We start from the raw sequence: 24,447 nt of genomic DNA on the forward strand, positions 1-24,447 counted from the left end.
TATTAAGTAGAGGAGAGGCACAGTAAAGTGCCAAGAGCTCTGGCACTCCTTACCTAGATCCTGGAGTGAGGGTGGAGTGAGTGATTGAAACGCTCATGCCTACTTTATAGATGGACTGACTGAGGATCGGAAAGACTGAGGTGGCCTGGGGGCTGTCAGGGAGGCAGCGCCTCCCCGCTCCTAGCAATAGGTCCCTGTGGGCTGAAACACGAGCCTCCACCTGCCGCTGATTGACTTGATTTTTTCACTGGGCCCAAGATCCTGTAAATTGAGTTCCCTGTGCTTTTGGATGTCAGAAACTTCACTGAGAGCGGCACTGCTGCGGGGCAGGAGAAAGGTAAGACTTGGCACTGACGTGGGCCACGGAGCTCGCGAGTCACCACGACAGCTTTCGGGTCTCACCGCCCGGCGCTGGAGGGGAGCCAGCCGGCTTCTCGCGGCGGGTACCGGCCCTCAGCCCGCGGCCCCTCCCGGCGGCTCGGCGGGGGTGTCGCGGAGGCGGGCCCGGGGACGCTCGCTGGCGCTCCCGGGCGGCGCCCCCTGCCGGCGCCCTGCTCCCTCTTGCCCCTGATCAGCTCCCCGCGGCGCGGGGACGCGGGCCTGAGAGCCAGCGGGCGGGCGGCGCGCTGCGGGCGAGCGGGCGAGCAGGCGCGCCCTGCAGGGGTAGGTGGGCCGCGGGGGCGCGGGCGGGCGGGCGCCAAGCACGGGGACGGGGACGGGGGCGGGGGGGGGGGCAGTGGCGGCGGCACGTGCGGGCGGGGGGGGGCCGGCCCGGGCAGGGGGAGCGCGCGGAGGGGTCGGCGCGGGGGCGGGGCGGGCGGGGGGCCCGGCGAGCAGAGCGCGCGCGCGGTGGCGCGCGGCGGGCGCGAGTCATCAATTATGCAAGGAGTCGGGCGGCGCGGGGGGCGGGCGCGGGGAGCGCTCCAAGATGGCGCCCACCGCAGTCCCGCCCGCCGCAGCCTCGGCACCTTTGCAGTCCGGCCGCGCCTCCCGGGCCCCGCGTTAGGGCCGCCGCTGCCTCCCTCGCCGCCGCCGCTGCCGTAAGTCGCCCCAGAGCCCCCGCCCTGGCGCTGCTTCCTGCCGTCCGGGTTTCCCTTCTCACCTCGGGACCCTTGAGCGGGGCTCGCCCATCTCCAGTCAGGGGCTTTGCCGCAGAGTGCGCGGCGGGGCTCGACGGGCCGTGGAGCTGGGGTTCTGCTCTCCTTGTTTTGGACGGGTGTTTGGAAGTCTTGCTTCCTTCTACCGTGTGTTCCGGGGGTCTCTTAGGACAACTGAGGACCACCAGTCCCCACCCCGGACACCCTGCTCTCTCCGTCTCGGCTACAGTGAGGGACACGGCCCGTCCTTGGTGCCCCTTCCGCGGTGCAGCCCCCCACCCCTCCCCCAGTGCCGGGTCAGAGTTGGGGCCCCTAGCCGGCTTGCACTGGGAAGGGCAGCGCTGTCGGGATCTTCCTACAGCTGCCCCTCAGCTCTACCCCTCCCCCATGTCTTACTGCATCCTTCTCCCTCACCCGGCTTCACACTGCTAAAAACTGCAGAAGCCAAGGGCTCCTGGGTTCTTCCGGCAGCCAGCGCTCCCGACTCCCTCTGTCCTTTACTCGGATGCATTCGTCCCCCTCCCAACAGGGTGCTCTGGGATTGTGATGGGGGCTCCCGGGACCTTCCTCTGCAGGCTAGGATCCCTGCATTTGGAAGCATATCACTTTGAGAATATCCCCTTCCCCCATCCCACCCCCACCCCCACCCCTATGCCACCCGATGCAGAGCTTGTTCCTCTCTTCTCCCTCCCCCACCTTACCATCAGCAGCAGCACCCTTGGCTTCTTGTTAGCGTTGGGGTACAGGACTGTTTGCCCAGCTCCGTGGGCTTGGACCCTCCTTTCTAGTTCTCACTTGGTACCTTGGGGCACCGCAAAGCCTCTGCAATTTCTCCTGAGAGCTCAGCTCCATCCCCTCTGTTGCCAGCAGCAACCACCGGTGGAGACTTGGCTAACTTTCCCGGGGTTAGCCAGGACTGTCAGACCCTTTCAGGGGCCCCAGCTTCGAATTGGGATGGAATGGGAACCATTTTTCAGCCCGATAAATAGGATTCTTCAAACCATGCATTGCATCCAACTACTCCACCCTATGCCCTCTTCCTCACTTACACTGCAGTTTTTGAAGCATGGGGGAATACATTTTATGTGCGGAGATTCCAAGATTCTGCATCAGCGTTCATAATAAATGGATGTCATCTGTTTGGGGGGAGGGTAGAAGAAACTTTGGATTGCATCTGGCTAAATTCAGGGGGAGGGAGAAATAATTAGCATGGAGCAAGCTCTGCCACACAAGGAAAACTGCTTTTCATGCACAGTGGGCACCAGAGAGTCAGGGATGGAAGCAGGAAGTGTGGGTGGGGGCTTTGGGGGTAAAGGGGGAGAGTGCTTTTTATAACTGTTTTCTCAAGTTTGAACCTGGAGAGCCTTTAGAGAGAGGTAGCAGTGTGTTAGGGCTGGGGGATGTTTTAGCTTTCCAATGGAGATATCGGGTGTGGTAGGTTTTTCACTATCTCAAAATCCCTCTGCACTTCTCTTTTCTCCACGTGCATTAGAAGATATGGCAGGGGGGATATTGTGCTTTTTTCTCAAAAAAAAAAAAAATTTTTTTTATTTGTAATGCAAATGGCTGGATAACATTACCACACGGTATCATCCTGGTAGGAATCTTGGGGGAATCAGACTTAAAATGCTGAAAGCTTTGTAGCACATTACATGTAACCTGGTTCTTGAAATACTGCAGCATTTTTCTTTGGAACTCATGACCCATAAGGCCTTCGTTTCTCCCTGAAAGAGGATTTGGTTGCTGGTTGGTGGGGTGGTGGTTGTGGGTAGTGATCCTTTGGTGTTCAGCACGCATTCCCTGTCCTAGAAATTGAGGTCCTCCCTGGAGAGGGCTGCAAGCGTGTTCCGTGTTCTCGGAACATCTGATTCAGGGTATATGTAAATGTGTTGTGTTTCTGAGTAGAGCTGGTGGTGGGTATTGCAAAGCAGTTCATAATGGTGCAGGTCAGTTATTGGTTTCTTGGCTTCAGTTTGAGCAGCTTTGGTTTTCATTTGGGGTTTTGTAAACTTTTATCAAAATCCTTTGAGGATTTTGTTTTAAATTAATAAAGGATAATCAAGTGGAATACAACATCCTTAAAAACAACCATCTGGTTGCTGTTGTTTTCCTTGTAGGACCCTTAACAAATTTTTCTCCTGGTCCAGCTTTGGGTTGCCTCTGTTTAGGCTTGTACTCGGGTTTCTTGCTGTGGTGCTGAAAGGACAGTTCCCCGACCAGTCCTGCAGCGAAGTGCACACACGCTGGACATGGTTGGGTTTTTCTTTGCTTTTTATTATCAGCAGACTTTCCCGTGGATGTGTATGTACATGCGCAGCTGGGTTTGTACTTGAGGTTGAAGGCCTAGTTATCATATTTTATTACTCCCACATAGCTCTTCATTTTGGCTGTCCCTCATGGAGACAATGTTTTACAGGCTGCAACAGATCTATATGTAAGCCATAGTGACATTTTGCTGACTGCATTATTTCAGCACACTTCAGTCATTTCAAATAGCAAGCAACTGTTAATATTCTTGGTCTCCACAAGAAGTAATCCGATAGCTGACTAAATTAAATTGGATCAGAAGAGCATCTTCTGTGGGTTGATTTGAATAGTGAACTGGGCAAGGCACTTGACACAGCAGAGGTATTACTAAAGTAGATTTGTCCAAAAAACTATTTTAAAATCATAAAATAGGAAGGAGGCCATAAAATTCATCTGGTACCACCTCCCATCCAATACAGGAATCTCCTTTATGGGAGATCTTTGCTTTGAATACATCCATTGGTAGGGAACTTACTGCCACATAACGTAGCTCAGTTGGATTCCACTGTGATCAAAGTATTTTAATCTCATTGAAAAGGTAATATACATAAAGTTGAAAGACACATAAATTGGGGCTATATCGGGGCAAATGCCATTCTTGTGCTTGTTTCCAAGAAAAGATTGAGAATTATTGTTCTGTAGAGAATATACAAGAAACGTGCACTTAGTTGAAAAGAATGCAAAAATAGAGACATGTCCACCTAAAGCAAGAAAAACATTCTGTGAATGGAAAGAAAAATAATTATCTTTAATGTGCTGGTATTATGTAACAAATTGTTCTAGAAGGCACATGCTTGAATTAATGAATATTCAATTCCTATGGATTATATTTAAGGACAATAAAGCTATACTATAAATTGTTAAAAATCCAAAGTTTATCCAGAGTGAGATCAGTTACCATAATTATAAAAATACATACTTATTGCAGAAAAATTTTAATATATGTAAAAACAGAGGGAAAAAGTCGTCCCTAGTTTTACCATCCTCACCATCTTTGCTTCTACCATAAGCAAAACAATTATCTGTGTTTTATTATGTTTTTCCAGACTTTTTTATTTCCCATAGAGAGGGAAAGAAGCACTTGTAAAGTTATCCAGAATGACAGTATTTTAAAACTGAGCCCTTTAAGCTCTTAATTTTATAGTTCACTAGCTAGTCATTTAGGGACTTAAACAGATTGTTGTATTTCAATTTACCTTTTTCTTAATCCTTTAGAAATGTTCCAAAAAAACTTTAATGTGAAAGAATTCACTCATAGAATTGGACTTCTATAAAGTCTCTTTGTTTGTATTTAGCACATTAACTGAGGAAAAAATAAACCTTTTCTTAGTCAATGAATCAACAAATAGTCTCACTCCGCACCTACTATGTATAAGGCACTGTGCTGAACACTAGTACAATGCCTCTCTGAGCTGGTGAGCACCACCTTAAAAAGTAATACTGTGCTCAAAAACTGTGGCTATTAAGGTGTCGAAGGAAACAGAACTTTTACTCTATAAGTTTATTAATTGCTGAAATGTGTGGCAGTCTGTTAGGGCCAGCCTAGTGATTTAACCTAAAAAAGAATAGTTTGTGCAAGAATGGGAAGTAAATGCAGGCAAAGAAAAGACAAAGGAGAAGGTTTCTGGAAAAATGATCCCTTTGTGAAGTTAATAGAGACATAGCCAGGGCATGTATTTAAGTACTGTGTTAGAGATTAAGGTGAAATGAAAATGCAAGAAGGTTGCTATAGTTACACCATTGAGAAGAAAATGTCAGAAGCAGTATGGGCTTTGCAATCAGACAGAACTGGATTCAAATCCTGACTCTGCTACATATTAGCTTTGTGACCTTGGGCAAGTTATTTAATCTATTGGAGCTTCAGTGTTCCTATCTATAAAAGTGGGAATAATAATACCTACGTTGCAGGGTATTTGTGGGGATTAAATGAAATCTCTGTTTCCTTATGGTTTCTGACACGTAGTGCTTAATATATATTAGCCCCTTTTCCTCTAGGGATTTGGCAGCTTAATGTGTATTTATATATGTATTTGACATGGTATATATGTACTGTATTGAATTTCAGTAGTCTGAAAAGCAGACGGTTGCTTTATCTTCAGTCTGGCATAGAGGATGGAACCCGTAGGTACCCTAACTTGGATGGACATTGCTAAGAAAAGTTTTACTGTACGATTGCTCTGCTGGCTTCCACCAACACAGTGCAAATGTGATTACCAAAGTAACTCTTGCGTTGTCCATTCCCAAACTACAGTAGAATAGGACTCTCTACCCAAAAGGAATGCTTTGGCACTCTCCAGCTGGCAGGCAGCTGGGCTGTTTTTAGCTGTAGCCTGGGATCTGAAGGTGAAATGGACTCAAAGGCTGAGGCCTGCCTTAATGCTGACTTGAGCTGGATTTTTACATTGTGGTCAGTGATTATACGTGTTTGGAGTTGGTTTTGTCTTCAGCACCATTTTACGTTTCCCCACTGTATAGTCTTTGAACTGCTTTATTTGTATGGGTCTCATAGGTGACCTGCCACCTTTGGTAAATGTTACTCTGTGTTTGTCTATTTATAAAAACTTTCAAAATCCTTCTATCGGTCGATCGAGAAGGAGGTAAGGCAAATATCCTACCCACTTTATAGCTGAAGAAACTGAGTATCGAAGAGCTTAAGGAAGGAAGTTGTCCAGGCTAAGGACTATCTACCTGTAGTGGAGACTGGTACCTAGGTTGGTCGACTCATGTTTAATGACTTTTTTCTATTAAATGGTGTTATATTCTGATGTTCATATAACCAAGTAATGTGAACAATTTTAGTTTTATTTTAAGAAATTTTCATTAACCTAGGTAGCTAAACATATCTCAGTGAGTGGGCATAATGAAAGATTCTGGGATAGACAGAGGGAGGGCAAAAGTGCCTTTGAAGGAAAGCATTTTGGAAGCAGGAAGGATGAGGGGAAATTAACAGAAGATGTATCAGTAAGTAGAATATGGATGAAAACAGGAGGCCTGAAGTAACACTCTTCTGTTCCTTCTGCAGCTATCCTAGCTACTTTTAAAAAAGTCGTATCTTGGTGTCTGCTTATCTTTCTCTGTGTCTCTTTCATGTAAACACATATAGTTGGCTATTCATGAAAGCTCTCCCATTGCCAACCTAGGTTGTAACCAGGACTGTAGGGAATTATGACCACTGTTACCTGGACTTCTTTGCCTATGCAAGGCTGAAACTGGTGTAAGACTCAGAGAACAGAATATGCTGGGGATTGGTGATGGGTGCGGGCAGCAAGTTGGGGCCAAAGAAGTTCTGGGAGGACTTTGGGCTAGAAGTACTACAAAGGTAAAAGAGGATAATAGTTAAGATTTTCCTTGGGTATATGGAGATGTATCATACTGAGGAGAATAGAATGAAATAACAGCCAGAAGCCTGAGAGTCTGAGAGGTACTTTTAGTTTGGTACTGAAACTCTCTTGATCCTGGAAGGAGTTGATTGGGGTGGGTTGACTAAAATAGGCGATGGAGAGATTTGGATCACTTTATATTCTCTATTGATGGTAGGTATCCTGTGTTCACTGGGCATGTCCCAGGATCTGGAAGTGGAAAGCAATGAACTCCCTCAAAAGGCACATTCACAGGCTCCTTTCATATTCAGCTGATTAGTGCAGTTTTTGTGTTATAATTTTTTTTGGGTTCCTGGGGAGTAGGAATGTTAGAGAAATGTGGATGCTTACTTATCCAGGGATGGATCATCAAGCCGGTGAATTATACAGTTATTTATTTTTCTCCTTTTTCCTCCATTATGAGCACTTAACTCATCATTAGCATTTCTACCAGCGTGAACTTTGGAAGGGAGAAAAAGTCAAAATTAAAATGTTACTTTTACTTTTTAGATAATGATTGATAAAGGAAGAGATGGCAACTACTTCGTCAATGAAAAAGCACCTCATATTTGATCTATTCTTCTCTCTTTATTTTAATAGTATAGACAGTTGAAGGCCGAGCCTCTAAAAGTTTAATGCCCACTGCAAGCTGGTGTAAATAGCATTTTTCTTTTATTTTACTGAGCAACAACCCTGTAAACAAGTAGGGTTTAATTTATTATATATTTAGCTCCTTGTTTCAGGATTAATTCCTCAATTAAGGATAAGGCAACAGGCTTTTGTGTTACATTCACTACTGTCTTTTTATCTTAGCAGGAAGCTGAATGCTTTTAAATTAAAAAAAAATGATGCATTATTAAATTGCAGAAAAAAAAATAAATCAAGCAGGTTGCAAATGAGACTGGTAGGGCATTCTCAGAGGTCAGAATACCCAGAAATCACATTTGCTACAGACTGCTCAATTGGATTTCCTACAATTTGGTGAATACTATAAAGAGGCATAATGCTTTGTTTGTAGGAAAGATGTCTTGAAGATATCATTTTTTCAAAAGAGTATTGTAATAGGGAGGGAAGAAAGTGTTTGGAGTGTGACGAATCATCGTAGGGAGAAAGCAAAAGAAGGTGAATGACAGAGTGAAAATGGGCAAGGGGATTTGGGTGTGAACGTGGGGAACTGCTCATATTTTAAGAGTAGGTATTCACTCCCCTCTGACAATTCCTTTGGGTACACCTCCATATTACTGAACCATATTCTCATCTGCTGGACAGGGCACAGAACCTTAGGAAGGTGGTTTTTGTTGTTGTTTAGTTTCATTTTATCCTTAGCTCTGCTAGAACTTTGCTGCAAATTGCTTTCTTTATCTGATCTCTGCATTGAGAAAACTGGATAATATTTTCTTGCTTTATGGAAAAAAATGTAGTAATATTCTTAAACGTTTCTTTCATTTCCTCTTGATTTTTAGTCACTTAATACAAAAACATTTTCTCAGAAGGCTCTGTTGGCAGTTTCTCTTCCATTCTATGTCTTGAAATATTGGTTTGAATATTTAACAGAGGCACAGAATTCAAAAATCAAAAAGTTCGAAGTTAAGTCTTCTTTTACTGTCTCCTAGTCATGCAGTATGCACTCCATAATAGCAGTTACTGTTACTAATTTCTCTTGTAATGCTTCCTGCATGCATACATACACATATACGTATTATCTCCCCCTGCTCCTCACACAGTTATTTCTATTGTCTTTTAAGGAAGACTTAAAATAATTTGGGGATTTGGACTCTCATTTTAGATCATCTTAGATCAATTAATTACCCCTTTTCCTTAAGAAATACATGATCCCGGCCGGGCGCGGTGGCTCAAGCCTGTAATCCCAGCACTTTGGGAGGCCGAGACGGGCGGATCACGAGGTCAGGAGATCGAGACCATCCTGGCTAACACAGTGAAACCCCGTCTCTACTAAAAACACAAAAAACTAGCCGGGCGAGGTGGCGGGCGCCTGTAGTCCCCGCTACTCGGGAGGCTGAGGCAGGAGAATGGCGTAAACCCGGGAGGCGGAGCTTGCAGTGAGCTGAGATCCGGCCACTGCACTCCAGCCCGGGCAACAGAGCAAGACTCCGTCTCAAAAAAAAAAAAAAAAAAAAAAAAAAAAAAAAAGAAATACATGATCCCTCTGTTTTATTTTTCTTACTAAAATTTATATTCTGATTTCTTGGCTTATTTAATGTACGAAGTTTGTTTGGGCTGAAGCAGCCTTTCCTACTAACCTACATTGCTTTTAGAGTTTTCCTTATAGAATTATCTGTTAAAAATAAAAGTGCAGGGGGAGACATAGCCTTGAGAACTGTTGGTTCATTGCTGTCTGTGAGTGAACTCTAAATCACCTGTCTTGACCACATCAGTCAACAAATATTTAGCAAGTAGCAACTATGGAATATGTAAAAGATAGATAGACATTATGTTCTAGGAACTTATTTATTTTGTGAAATAAGTCATAAACACAAAATATTAAATAAGAAAAGATTTTCATAATGGTTGATGATTAAAAAGTTGAAAAGGATTTATTGCTAAATAAATGGTATAGTTAATAAATTGATTTTTTTTTTTAGGAAAGAGAGAGCATTTCAAGCTGGTATGATTAGAGACAGGTTGATGGAAGAAGCATCATTTGAGCTGGGCTTTACAGAATGGCTGGGTAGAACAATGTGAGCCAAAGTGAGAAGGCAAGAATGTACAAAGTGTTTTGGGGGAGCGGTGAGAATCTCCTTGTGGCAGATAAGCCTGCAAAGATAGGATAGAGTTAGCCAAATGTTAACGACTTTTTGAAGTTTCATTCATGACATGGAGAATGTAGAATTTCGAGAGTATAGAGTGACAGATGATCGAAGCTATGCTGTTGTGTTTTAGGAATATTGGGCAGCAGTCTAGTTGGATGGAATAGAGCAAGGAATAGACATCTACTTAGTTGGCTCTTTGATTTGTCCCAGCTGTGTAGTGATGAAGGATTGGAGTAGTGTAGTGGTGATAAGGATGGGAAGGAAGGAAAGTAAATATAACTTTGTATATGTGTGTTACATGAATGTGTATGTTTAACATTTTTTCTAATGTAAGAAATAGTTTATAGGAAGACTCAGCAGAACTGTGTGTAAATGTGTATGTTTAACATTTTTCTAATGTAAGAAATAGTTTATAGGAAGACTCACTCAGTAGAACTCAGTGAATGACTTTACATGGAAGAAAGGGAGAGGGAATAAAGATTATTTTATTTTATTTTGAAGATTAGAGATAGAGAATCTCCTATTTTGAAAATCTGGGGAAGTATGTTCCGTAATACATGGTAGTCTGGTCCATAGCATTTTGGTTAACAAGCTCTCTTTATTTCTAATTTTCTAATTGTTTCTCTGCAGAGGGTTTTCTTAAGCTTTTAACGTTATTTCTTGTAGGAAAACCTGAATCTTCTGAACTTTATTATCTAAGCTCTCACTGATAAAGATGATTGAATCTTTGTTTGTGGGTCTCTACCCTTGTTTTGGAGTTTTACGTTCTGTCCATTCATAGACACTTAACCTGTCATTTTCCTTGGCATTCTCAACTAACCTTCAGTTTGGAGGATAAAGGAACAAGAATTCTGTACCTTTTTATAGACTTGGTAAATGACTCTTCTGTCCTTACCAAAACTCAGTATATTTCATTTTTTGATCATTTGTTTATATCCCATGTACTTCATGACAGCCATAGTATTTGAAATTGCAGGCTGAGTTAAAGTTAGTAACTGAAAGAATTCTAGTAGGTGAAAGCAGAGGGAAAGAAAAGGCCTTATGAGCCAGTGATGTTGCATTCTGTTTCAGGTACTTAATCTTAGGCTATGGATGAAAAATGTCAGACTTGACTTACGTGATCTTGGTATAGCTGGGGTACAAGACGGTGACCAGAGGGCCCTAACGTACAACTTCAGTATACAGTGGTAACTTAGAGCAAAGGTGGAGCTCAGGGAGCTTGGGTTCTGCTACTGCCCTTTTTCTTCAGAAATGATCTTTGAATAAGAAAAAATAAAGGGTTATTGGATTGTCAGAACATGGACATCAAAATAACAGAATACACCAAGAGAAAAAATATCAGAAATTTAATGCAATTAAAAAATCTCATTTAATTTGTTAAAATTATTTTCTTCTTACCACGAAAGTTACTGAGTTCTTGCAAAGTCCATTACATTTACCACAGTTTGCACTCAGACATTTGGCAGAAGTCCCCATGGTTTGCTGTGGAACCAGTGGAGCAGGCACAGTTCATGTACAAGATGTTAATAAATTTAGCACTCTATTTAGGGATGTAAAGCACCCTTACAGTAATTCTATTAGGAGATTCTCTGTGCAATCCCATTATAAGTGCATACCTTTCTCCTAGTTTGAATGCTCAAAGTAACAGTAATTAAGAACTGTTATACAATAGTGTCTTGGAAAGGCATTCTTTTTTTTTTTTTTTTTTTTTTTTTTGAGACGGAGTCTTGCTCTGTCGCCCAGGCTGGAGTGCAGTGGCCGGATCTCAGCTCACTGCAAGCTCCGCCTCCCGGGTTTACGCCATTCTCCTGCCTCAGCCTCCCGAGTAGCTGGGACTACAGGCGCCCACCATCTCACCCGGCTAGTTTTTTTTGGTATTTTTTAGTAGAGACGGGGTTTCACCGTGTTAGCCAGGATGGTCTCGATCTCCTGACCTCGTGATCCGCCCGTCTCGGCCTCCCAAAGTGCTGGGATTACAGGCTTGAGCCACCGCGCCCGGCCTGGAAAGGCATTCTTAAGGTAGCCTGGGATGAGGAAAGTCCATAAAGACCACTTAACTGAATGACAGCAATCTGTTTTATTAATCTGGATGTTCTCATGCAAGTAATATTTTAGTAGACCTATAGATTTTTCTTATTTCTTAACCATCTTTTTGTTTGTGTGATTTCTTCTTCCTTGTCTCTAGAAATGCAGGAGAGGGTTGTGTAAAACCCAAGAAAGGTTTTACTAAGTGCATAGACTGAATGATTAAGTAGTGTAGTAGGGAAACAAAGTACAGTGATCATATGAATGTTTCACTTACCTAAGGAGGCCTTTTTTTTTTTTTTTCTGACTCATGCAGGAAATGTCACCCATAAGTGCCCAGGGGTAAGACTTATTTTGGGATCTTAAGGTAGACTTCTGGCATTAGAAATTGCTCAAAAGCTTTGTAGGTCAAAGAAAATAAATTCATCTTTGTGTTATGAGTGGATATCAAAGATTTGCTATTAATTAGATATGAGTGTTTTCCATTTTAATTTTAATTAGATTAAAATTAAAGTCTGACCCTTGGGGGCTGATGTGCTTTGTTCCTAGCTAGTTGCCTTGTCTTTCACCTCGCACTTCTCCACAGGCTGCCTGCTGGTTCCAGTGCTGAGGCTCGGCAATCAGATGGAGATGTGACTTATCTGCCCCACTTGGGCTCTACCCTGGAGCCCTATCTTTGCCAAGGGTGGTGCTCAGAGAAAGGTGTTTTTTTGTTTTTTTTTTTTTAAAGAGCAATGTGTTTAATACTCAGTGCAATCTGTTGCAAAATCTCAAGGAAAAAACTCATTCCCAGAGATGGAGGAGTGTATATGTTTCTTTTCTAGTCAGGATGCTAGAACCATTAGCTCCTTATAGGCACTGCTTCTGTTTATATGGATGTTGAGTTGTCAGGCCTTTCCAGTTTTTTTTTTTTTTTTTTTTTTTTTTCCTTCCATGGTTTAATCCTAGAACCTAGAAAGAACTCTTTTTTTGTGGGAATTGAATGCTGACTTTGGGAGTGTTAGGAAAAATCCAGTGTGGATCTGTAGAGTTCAGAGCATTGGTGCTCAACAAAGGAATGATAAATGTTTGAGATTATGGATATGCTAATTACCCTAATCTGATCACTGTATATTATATGAATTGAAACATCACTATGTACCCCATAAATATGTACAGTTATTATGTGTCAATTAAAAATAAAGTGAAGGTAAAAATTTGAGAAAGTTGGTAACACAAAAGGCCAAACATTGTGTGATTCTATATATGTGAGATACCTAGAACAGTCAAATTCACAGAAAGTAGAATAGTGGCTATCAAGGGTTGTGAGAGGCGGGTAATGGAGAGCTACTGGTTAAGGACTACAGAGTTTCAGCTTGAGAAAATGAGATTGTTCTGGAGATTTATAGTGATGATGCTTGTACCACAATGCAGGTACTTAATGTTACATACCTGTATACTTAAAAAATGGTTACGATGGTAAATTTTATGTATATTTTACCACAATCAATCAATCAATATAAAACAAAAAATAGATTATGGATGCTAGTCCAGATTTTGGACAAGAGGGTATGTGGTGTTTTTATGGCCAAAATATAAGGACCAGAAACCCCGCATTCTCTAGTTTGGCTTTGGGCCAATACACAGTGCCCCTGGGACAAGCAGGTACTCTTTCCTAATTGGAAATACTACATTTCCATAGTATACCTGTTAGAATACTACAGCCAAATAAAGGACTACTTCCTTCACAAGAATAAGCTTAATAAAGCTAATCTTTGAAAAGATTTTGAAGTTCTAGCTCATGAATGGCAAAAATTATTTTCCTTTTTTTCTTTCTTCTTTATCTACCCGAGATAGTATTTCATTTTTCCCTTTTAACATTTTAAACAGGTTTTGTTTTATTTTTTATTTAAAAAATTTTACAAACAGTAAAATTGAAACAAATCTTGGTGTACAGTTCTGCATTTTTACACATGTATAGATTCATGTAACCATGCCATAATCAGGATACAGAACAGTTCCATTACCCCAAAACACTCCCTCCTGCTGTCCCTTTGCAGTCAAACTTTCCCTAATCCCCAGCCCCTGGAAACCTGATTGGTTCTCCATTCCTGTGGTATTACCTTTTCCAGAATGTCATAAAAGTAGAATCATACTACACTATATAACCCTTTGAGACTGACATCTTTTGCTAAGCATAATGCCTTGGAGATTTAACCATGTTGTTATATTTTTCAGTTGTTCTTTTTTATTGCGGAGTAGTATTGCATATAACTGTTCCATTGCATATAACATTGTATATAACAGTTTGTCAACCTGTTCATCTGTTGGAGAACATTTGGAATATGTCCAGTTTCTGGTGATTATGAATAGTGCTGCTGCAAACATTCATGTACAGGTTTTTGTGTGACCCTGCCTTTATATTTCTCAAAGCTGATTCCAAAGAGTAGGATTGCTGGGTAGTATAGTAAGTGTGTGTTTACCTTTATAAGAAACTACCAAAATGTTTTTCAGAGTGGTTATACCATTTCGCATTCCTAACAGCAGTGTATGAAAGTGCAGCAGTGTATGCGAGTTCAGGTGCTCCATATCCTCATTAGCACTTGGAATTGTCAGGTTTAAATTTTTTTTTTTTAATCTTAGCCATTCTAATAGGTGTGTAGTAGTATCTCATTGTGGTTTCAGCTTGCATTTCTGTAATGGCTAATGATGTCTAACATCTTTTCACGTGCTCTCTGTGTACCTTCGTGAGGTGAAGTCTTTTGCCCATTTAAAAAAATTGGATTGTTTGTATTCTTACTATGAGTTTTGAGATTTTTGTTTTAAAAAATTTGTTTTTGAGATCTAAATCTTTTATCAGATAACTTACATGGGCATATTTTCTCCTACTGTTTAGCTTAGCTTTTCTTAATAGTGTTTTCTATAGAGCTAAAGTTTTAAATTTTGATTTAGTCCGATTTGTCACTTTTTTTCATTTATGGATCGTGCTTTTGATGTCATATATAAGAACTCTGTCAAATTCAAGATATTCCTGGTTTTCTGTTAAAATTTTGTGTAGTTTTGCATTTTACCTTTAGGTCTGTAATCCATTCAAGTTAATCTGTGTATTAGGTATGAGATTTAGACCTTTAGATTTTTATTTTTTTGCTAATAGATGTGCAGTTAACTGTTTGAGCACCATTGTTGTTGAAAAGACTATCTTTCTCCTGAATTGATTTTGCACTTTTGTCAAAAGTCAATTGCATATATTTATGTGGGTTTATTTCTGGGCTCTCTGTTCTGTTCCATCAATCTGTGTGTGTGTCTGCCGCTTCCTCAATACCACACGGTCTCTTTTTTTCCCCAGGTTTTTTTGTTTGTTTGTTTTATGATTTTTTTTTTTTTTTTTTGAGACGGAGTTTCACTCTTGTTGAAGGCTGGAGTGCAATGGCACGATCTCAGCTCACCACAACCTACGCCTCCTGGGTTCAAGCAATTCTCCTGCCTCAGCCTCACAAGTAGCTGGGATTACAGGCATGTGCCACCACTCCTGGCTAATTTTGTATTTTTGCTTTTTAGTAGAGGTGGAGTTTCTCCATGTTGGTCAGGCTGGTCTCGAACTCCTGACCTCAGGTGATCCGCCCGCCTTGGCCTCCCAAAGTGCTGGGATTATAGGCATGAGCCACCGCACCAGGCTCCAGTTTTTTTTATTGTTGTTGTTGTTAGCTTTTATTTTAGATTTGGGGGTACATGTGTAGGTTTGTCATATAGATAAATTACGTACCGGGGTTTAGCATACAGATTATTTTGTCACCGAGGTTATAAGCATAGTACCTGATGGGTGTTTTCTTGATTCTCACCCTCCTCCTAACGTCCACCCTCAAGTAGGCCCAGGTGTCTGTTGTTCCTCTCTTGGTAAATACGAGTTTTTCATGTTCCTAAATTAGCTATTCTATTGTCATAGCTTTCTTTTTTTTCCTGTAAGTTATTGGGGTACAGGTGGTATTTGGTTACATGAGTAAGTTCTTTAGTGGTGATACGTGAGATTTTGGTGTACCCATCACCTGAGCAGTACACACTGAACCATATTTGTAGTCTTTTATCCCTCACCTTCGTCCCCAAAGTCCATTGTATCATTCTTATGCCTTTGCATTCTCATAGCTTAGCTCCCACATGTCAGTGAGAACACACGATGTTTGGTTTTCCGTTCCTGAGTTACTTTACTTACAGTAATAGTCTCCAGTCTCTTCTAGGTCACTGCAAATGCTGTTAATCCATTCCTTTTTATGGCTGAGTAGTATTCCATCATATATATATATATATATATATATGCACACACATATATGTATATACACACATATATATATGTATCAATCACAGTTTCTTTATCCATTTGTTGATTGATGGGCATTTGGGTTGGTTCCACAATTTTGCAATTGTGAATTGTGCTGCTATAAACATGCATGCGCAAGTATCTTTTTTGTATAATGACTTCTTTTCCTCTGAGTAGATACCCAGTAGTGGGATTGCTGGATCGAATGGTAGTTCTGCTTTTAGTTCTTTAAAGAATCTCCACCCTGTTTTCCATAGTGGCTATACTAGTTTACATTCTCACCAGCAGTGCAGAAGTGTTCTCTGATCACTGCATCCACGCAAACGTCTACTGTTTTTTGATTTTTTGATTATGGCCATTCTTTCAGGAGTAAGATGGTATTGCATTGTAGTTTTGGTTTGCATTTCCCTGATCATTAGTGATGTGTTGAGCATTTTTTCATATATTTGTTGGTCATTTGTTTATCTTCTTTTGAGAATTGTCTATTCATGTCCTTAGCCCACTTTTTGATGAGATTGTTTTTTTCTTACTGATTTGTTTGAGTTCATTGTAGATTCTGGTTATTAGTCATTTGTCAGATAAAGAGATTGTCAAGATTTTCTCCTCTGTGGGTTGTGTGTTTACTCTGCTGACTTCCTTGTGCTGTGCAAAAAAGCTCTTTAGTTTAATTAAGTCCTAACTATTTATCTTTGTTTTTATTGCATTTGCTTTTGGGTTCTTGGCCATGAAATCCTTGCCTAAGCCAATGTCTAGAAGGGTTTTTCATTGTTATCTTCTAGAATTTTTATAGTTTCAGGTTTTAGATTTAATCCTTAATCCATCTTGAGTTGATTTTTGTATAAGGTGAGAGATGAGGATCCAGTTTCATTTTCCTACATGTGGCTAGCCAATTATCCCAGCACCATTTGTTGAAAAGGATGTACAATCCCTACTTTATGTTTTTGTTTCCTTTGTCGAAGATCAGTTGGCTATAAGTATTTGGGTTTACTTCTGCGTTCTCTACTCTGTTCCATTGGTCTGTGTGTCTGTTTTTATACCAGTACCACACTGTTTTGGTGACTATGGCCTTATAGTATAGTTTGAAATCAGGTAGTATGATGCCTCCAGATTTGTTCTTTTTGCTTAGTCTTGCTTTGGCTATGTGGGTTCTTTTTTGGTTCCATATGAATTTTGGAATTGTTTTTTCTAATTCCGAGAAGAATGATGGTGGTATTTTGATGGGGATTGCATTGCATTTGTAGATTGCTTTTGGCCGTGTGGTCATTTTCACAATATTGATTTTACCCATCCATGAGCATGGGATGTGTTTCCATTTATTTGTGTCGTCTATGATTTCTTTCAGCAGTTTTGTAGTTTTCTTTGTAGAGCTCTTTCGACTCCTTGGTTAGGTATATTCCTAAGTATTTTATTTTATTTTATTTTATTTTATTTTATTTTATTTTCGGCTATTGTAAAAGGGGTTGAGTTTTTATTTTATTTATTTATTTATTATGTTTTTTGAGACAGAGTCTCGCTCTGTCGGCCAGGCTGGAGTGCAGTGCCACAATCTCGGCTCACTGTAACCTCTGCCTCCTGGGCTCAAGCAGTTCTCCTGCCTCAGCCTCCCGAGTAGCTGGGATTACGGGGGTATGCCACCATGCCTGGCTAATTTTTGTATTTTCAGTAGAGACGGGGTTTCACCATGTTGGCCTGGCTGGTCTTGAACTCCTGACCTTAGGTAATCCACCCGCCTTGGCCTCCCAAAGTGCTGGAATTACAGGCGTGAGCCACGGTGCCCGGCCAGGGTTGAGTTCTTGATTTGATTCTCTACTTGGTTGCTGTTGGTGTATAGAAGAGTTACTGATTTGCATACATTAGTCTTGTATCTGGAAACTTTGCTGAATTCTTTTATCAGTTCTAGGAGCTTTCTGGAGGACTCTTTAGGATTTTCGAGGTAAATGATCATATCGTCAGCAAATAGTGACAGTTTCACTTCCTCTTTACTAATTTGGATGCCCTTTATTTCTTTCTCTTGTCTGATTGCTGTGGCCAGGACTTCCAGTACTATGTTGAAGACGAGTGGTGAGAGTGGGCATCCTTGTCTTGTTCCAGTTCTCAGAGGGAGTGCTTTCAACTTTTCCCCATTCAGTATTGTGTTGGCTGTGGGTTTGTCACAGATGTCTTTTATTACATTGAGGTATGTCCCTTGTATGCCAATTTTGCTGAGAGGGATCATAAAGTGATGCTGCATTTTGTCAGATGCTTTTTCTGCATCTATTGAGATGATCATGTGATTTTTGTTTTTAATTCTGTTTATGTCCCTGTATCCCTGATATGAAACCGACTTGATCATGGTGGATTATCTTTTTGGTATGTTGTTGGATTCGGTTAGCTAATATTTTGTGAAGGATTTTAGCATCTGTGTTCATCAAGGATATCAGTCTATAGTTTTCTTTTTTGGTTATGTCCTTTCCTGGTTTTGGTATTAGGGTGATGCTGGCTTCATAGAATGAATTAGGGAGGGTTCCTTCTTTCTCTTTCTTGTGGAATAGTGTCAAAAGGATTAGTATCAATTTTTCTTTCAGTGTCTGGTAGAATTCTGCTGTGAATCTTTCTGGTCCTGGACTTTTTTTTTATTGGTAATTGTTAAATTACTGTTTCAATCTCGCTGCTTGTTATTGGTCTGTTCAGGGTATCCTAATTCTTCCTGATTTAAGCTAGGAGGTTGTATTTTTCCAGCAATTGATCCATCTCTTTTAGGTTTTCTGGTTTATGTGCATAAAAGTATTCATAGTAGCCTTGAATGATCTTTTATATTTCAGCGATGTCAGTTGTAATATCTCCTGTCTGGCTTCTTATTGAGGTTATTTGAATTTTCTCTCTTCTCTTCTTGATTAATCTTGCTAAAGGTCTATCAATTTTATTTATCCTTTCAAAGAATTAGCTTTTTGTTTCATTTTTGTATTTTTTTTGTTTCAATTTCATTTAGTTCTGCTCTGATCTTGGTTATTTCCTTTTATCTGCTGTATTTGGGTTTTATTTGTTCTTGTTTCTCTAGTTCCTTGAGGTGTGACCTTAGATGTCCGTTTATGCTCTTTCAGTCTTTTGATATAGGCGTTTAGGGCTATGAACTTTCCTCTTAGCACCGCCTTTGTTGTATCTCAGAGGTTTTGATAGTTTGTGTCATTATTGTCATTCAGTTTGAAGAATTTTTAAATTTCCATCTCGAGTTTGTTTTTGACTTAATACTGATTCAGAAGCAGGTTATTTAACTTCCATGTATTTGCATGATTTTGAAGGTTTCTTTTGGAGTTGATTTCTAGTTTTATTGCACTGTGGTCTGAGAGAGTGCTTGATATAATTTCAGTTTTCTTAAATTTATTGAGGCTCATTTTATGGTCCATCATATGGTCTCTTGGAGAAAGTTCTATGCACTGTTGAATAGAATGTGTATTCTGTGGTCGTTGGATGAAATGTTCTGTATGTATCTGTTAAGTCCATTTGTTCCAAGATGTCGTTTAAATCCGTTGTTAAATGGATTCATAGTTAAATCCATTGTTTCTTTGTTGACGTTCTGTCTTGATGACCTGTCTAGTGCTGTTAGTGGAGTATTGAAGTCTGCCACTATTATTGTGTTGCTATCTCATTTATTAGGTCTATTAGTAATTGTTCTATAAATTTGGAAGTTCCAGTGTTAGGTGCATATATGTTAAGGATTGTGATAGCTTCCTGTTGGACAAGGCCTTTTACCATTATATGATGTCCCTCTTTGTCTCTTTTAACTGCTGTTGCTTTAAAGTTTGTTTTGTCTAATATAAGAATAACTACCCCTAGGCTGGGGGTGGTGGCTCACACCTGTAATCCCAGCACTTTGGGAGGCAGAGGCAGGCAGATCACCTGAGGTCAGGAGTTCGAGACCAGCCTGGCCAACATGGCGAAACCCTGCCTCTACTAAAAATATAAAAATTAGCCAGGCATGGTGGCAGGCGCCTGTAATCCCAGCTACTCGGGAGGCTGAGGCAGGAGAATCTCTTGAACCTGGGAGGTGGAGGTTGCAGTGAGCCGAGATCGCGCCACTGCGCTCCAACCTGGGTGACAGAGCAAAACTCTGTCTCAGAAAAAAAAAAAAAAAAGGAATAGCTATCCCTGCTCACTTTTGATGTCCGGTCGTATGAAATGCCTTTTTCCACCCCTTTACCTTAAGTTTATGTGAGTCCTTATGTGTTAGGTGAGTTTCCTGAAGTCAGCAGATGGTCGGTGAGTTCTGCAGTTTTGTATCCTTTAAGGGGAGCATTTAGACCATTTATATTCGATGTTAGTATTGATATGTGAGGTACCGTTGCATTCATCGTGCTGTTTGTTGCCTGTGTAGTTTTTTTTCTTGTTTTTTTTGTTTTTGCTTTTTAACTTGTGTTTTTGTTTTATAGGTCCTGTGTGATTTATGCTTTAAAGTAGTTCTCTTTTAATGTGTTTCCAGGATTTGCTTCAAGATTTAGAGCTCCGTGTAGCAGTTCTTGTACTAGTGGCTTGGTAGTGGCGAATTCTCTCAGCATTTGTTTGTCTGAAAAAGACTGTATCTTTCCTTCATATATAATGTCTAGTTTCACTAGATACAAAATTCTTTGCTGATAGTTGTTTTGTTTGAGGAGGCCTGAAGATAGGGTCCCAATCCCTTCTAGCTAGTAGGGTTTCTGATGAGAAATCTGCTGTTAGAATCTGATAAGTTTTCCTTTATAGGTTACCTGATGCTTCTGTCTCACAGCTGTTAAGATTCTTTCCTTTGTCTTCCACACTGTCTTGATTACTGTAGCTTCACAGCAAGACTTAAAATTGGGTAGTGTGACTTTTCCATCTTTGTTCTTTTTTCAAAGTTGTTTTGGCCATTTTAGTCCTTTTGCCTTTGCATGTAAATTTCACAATCAGCTTTTATACCTGCAAAAACTGCTGGCATTTTGATTGGAACTGCATTTAATCTATAAATCAGTTTGAGAATTTATGTCTTAACTGTATCAAATATTCCAGTTAATCAACATAATACATCTCTTCATTTACTTGGGTAACATTTTATTTCTGTCATCAGCATTTTATAGTTTTCAGCCTATAGATTCTGCACGTTTTGTTAGGTTTATACCTAAGTTTTTTTTTCTTTTTTTTTTTCTCTTTTTTTTTTTTTTTTTGAGACAGAGTCTCTCTCCGTCGCCCAGGCTGGAGTGCAGTGGCGCAATCTCAGCTCACTGCAAGCTCCGCCTCCTGGGTTCACGCCATTCTCCTGCCTCAGTCTCCCAAGTAGCTGGGACTACAGGCGCCCGCCATCACGCCCTGCTAATTTTTTTGTATTTTTAGTAGAAACAGGATTTCACCGTGTTAGCCAGGATGGTCTCGATCTCCTGACCTCGTGATCCGCTCGCCTCGGCCTCCCAAAGTGCTGGGATTACAGGCGTAAGCGGTGCCCAGCCATACCTAAGTATTTCTTAAGCTAATATTTGTTTGTTTGTTTGTTTGTTTTTAGACGGAGTTTTGCTCTTGTTGCCCAGTCTGGAGTGCAATGGTGTGATCTCGGCTCACTGTAATCTCTGCCTCGTGGGTTCAGGCGATTCTCCTGCCTCAGCCTCCCAAGTAGCTGGGATTACATGCACCACCATGCCTGGCTGAAATTTGTATTTTTAGTAGAGATGGGGTTTCACCATGTTGGTCAGGCTGATCTCGAACTCCCTGACCTCAGGTGATCCACCCATCCCGGCTTCCCAAAGTGTTGGGATTACAGACGTGAGCCACCGCACCTGTCCTAATGTAAATATTTCTATTTTAGGTTTCAGTTTCTAATTTATTTCTTGTATATAGAGATACGATTTTTTTAATATGTGAATTTGTATCTTATAACCTTGTTAAAGTCACTTGTTCTAGAAGCTTTATTATAGGTTCTTGGGATTTGCTATATAGATAATCATAGTCCATGAAAAGTGATAGTTTTATTTCTTCCTGTCTAATCTGTATGGCTTTTCTTTCTTTCTTTTTTTCCCCATTTTTACAGACTTCCAGTAAGATATCAAATGTGGGTAGTGAGACTGGACATCCATGCCTTCTTCCTGATTTTAGGGAAAAAGCATTCAGGTTTTCACTATTAAGTATGATATTACCTCTTAGTTTTTTTGTTTTGTTTTGTTGTTTTGTTTTCGAGACAGGGTGTTACTCTGATGCCCGAGCTGGAGTGTAGTGGCACAAACACAGCTCACTGCAACCTCTACCTCCCAGGCTTGAGCGATCCTCCCACCTTAGCCTCCCGAGTAGCTGGGATCACAGGCACATGCCACCACACTTGGCTAATTATTTTAATTTTTTTGTAGAGACAGGGTTTTGCCATGTTGCCCAGGCTAGTCTTGAATTCCTGAGCTCAAGTGATCCACTCACCCTGGTCTACCAAAGTACTGGATTATAGGCATGAGCCACCATGCCCTAGCTGCTAGTTTTTGTAGATTCATTTTACCAGATCGGGTAAGTTCCCTTCTATTCCTAGTTTACTGAGAATTTTATCAGGAATGAATGTTGAATTTTGTCAAATGCTTTTTCTGTATGACTTGATATGATCATATGATTTTTTTCTTCTTTAGTCTGTTAATATAATGAATTACATTAGTTTTCAGATATTGAACCTGCCTTGCATTTCTGGGGTAAATGCCACTTGGTGGTTGTGTATTATCCTATATTGTTGGCTTTGATTTGCTAATCTTTTTTTTTTTTTGAGATGGAGTTTCACTCTTGTTGCCCAGGCTGGAGTGCAATGGTATGATCTCAGCTCCCTGCAACCTCCGTCTCCTGGGTTCAAGTGATTCTCCTGCCTCAGCCTCCCAAATAGCTGGGATTACAGTCACCCACCACCATGCCCTGCTAATTTTTTGTATTTTTAGTAGAGACGGGGTTTCACCATGTTGGCCAGGCTGGTCTTGAACTCCTGACATCCCATGATCCAACCGCCTCGGCCTCCCAAAGTGCTGAAATTACAGGTGTGAGCAACCATGCCCAGCCAATTTGCTAATCTTTTGTTGAGAAGTTTTACATCATCTGTGTTCACTAGGATATTGGTCTGTAGTTTTGTTTTTTTCTTGTCCTGTCTTTGTTTAGTTTTTGTGTCAGGATAATACTGACCTTATAACGTAAGTTGGGATATGTTCCCTTTAACATTAAAACATATTTTCGGAAAAAGATTGTTAGAATTCTCCAGGGAAACCATCTGAGCCTAGGGTTTTCTTTGTGTGAAGGTTTTAAACTATAGGTTAGATTTTTCTAATAGATATAGAACAATTCAGGTTGTCTTTCTTTTGGGGTGAGTTTTGGTACTTTGTGGCTTTCAAGGAATTGGTCCATTTAATTTTTGTTGTCAAATTTATGTGTATAGATTTGTCTGTAGTATTCCCTTATTCTTTTAACATCTATGAAGTTTATGGTGATATACTTTCTTTTATTCTTGATTTTGATAATTTGTATATTCGTTCCTTTTTTCCCTTTGGCTACAGGCTTATTAATGTTATTCATCTTTTCAAAGAACCAGCTTTTCCTATATTGATTTTCCTCTATTTTTCTGTTTTCAATGTAGTTGATTTCTGTTCTTTGTTTTCTTTCTTCTGCTTTCTTTAATTTACTCTGCCTTTTCTGTTTTTCTAAGGTGGAAACTTGGACTATTGATTTGAGACCTTTCTTCTTTTCTAATATAATCTCTTAATGCTATACATTTCCCTCTAGGTACTGTTGTCACTGCATTTTACAAATTTTGATACGTTGATTTTTGTTTCCCCTGAGACTTTCTCTTTGACCTATGGATTATCTAGAAGTATGTTGTTTGGAGTGTTGGGAGATTTGTCAGTGTCTTTGTGTTATTGATTTCTAGTTTATTCCATTATGATTAGAGAATATACTTTTTATCATTTCAATATTTTACAATTTGTTTGGGTTTGTTTTACGACCAAGATATGGTCTAGCTTGGTGACTGTCCATGTGTACTTGAAAATAATGTATATTCTGTTGTTAGGTGGAATATTCTATGAATATTGATTATATCTATTAAAGTTGGTTGATCGTGGTGTTTAGTTTCTCTGTATCCCTGATTATTTTCTGTCTACTTGTTTTATTGATTACTAAGAAAGGAAAATTGACTATACTTGTGGATTTGTCCATTTTATCCTTAGTTTTGTCCATTGACTATACTTGTGGATTTGTCCATTTTATCCTTAGTTTTGTCCATTGACTATACTTGTGGATTTGTCCATTTTATCCTTAGTTTTGTTCATTTTTATTTTGTATATTTGAAGGTTCTTTTGTTAGTTACATACACATTTTGGATTGTTCTTTTAGTGAATTGACTTTTTAAAATCATTATTTAGTATCTCTATCCCTGATAATTTTCCTTGCTTTGAAGTCTACTTTATCTGATATTAATATAATCATCCTGTTTTTCTGTTGGTTCATATTTTCATGGCATTTATTTTCTGCTTTTAACTTAAAATACATTTTTCCCTTGAAATAATTTCAGATTTATAGAAAGGTTGCAAAAATAGTAAAGAGAGTTCTTGTATTTTCTTCACCCAGCTTCCCCTAATGTTAGCATCTTATGTAACAATGATACA

At 40.2% G+C, this 24,447-nt stretch overlaps 1 protein-coding gene across 8 annotated transcripts in view; it reads left to right on the forward strand.

The window, feature by feature from the left end:
• Nucleotides 1-555: 555 nt before the first annotated feature.
• Nucleotides 556-24,447, forward strand: part of SCN8A (sodium voltage-gated channel alpha subunit 8) — a 215,280-nt gene continuing 191,388 nt past the window's right edge. For 7 of the 8 annotated variants that reach the window (XM_073020752.1, XM_073020754.1, XM_073020757.1 and 4 more), the window contains exon 1: nt 916-1,040. The gene's annotated coding sequence lies outside the window, so the exon portion shown is untranslated. Of the gene's footprint in view, nt 664-915; nt 1,041-24,447 lie in introns of those variants that run through there. The other variant, XM_073020751.1, reaches the window with a different exon arrangement.

The sequence above is a fragment of the Chlorocebus sabaeus genome, chromosome 11, assembly GCF_047675955.1.
Source record: "Chlorocebus sabaeus isolate Y175 chromosome 11, mChlSab1.0.hap1, whole genome shotgun sequence".
Lineage (NCBI taxonomy): Eukaryota > Metazoa > Chordata > Mammalia > Primates > Cercopithecidae > Chlorocebus > Chlorocebus sabaeus.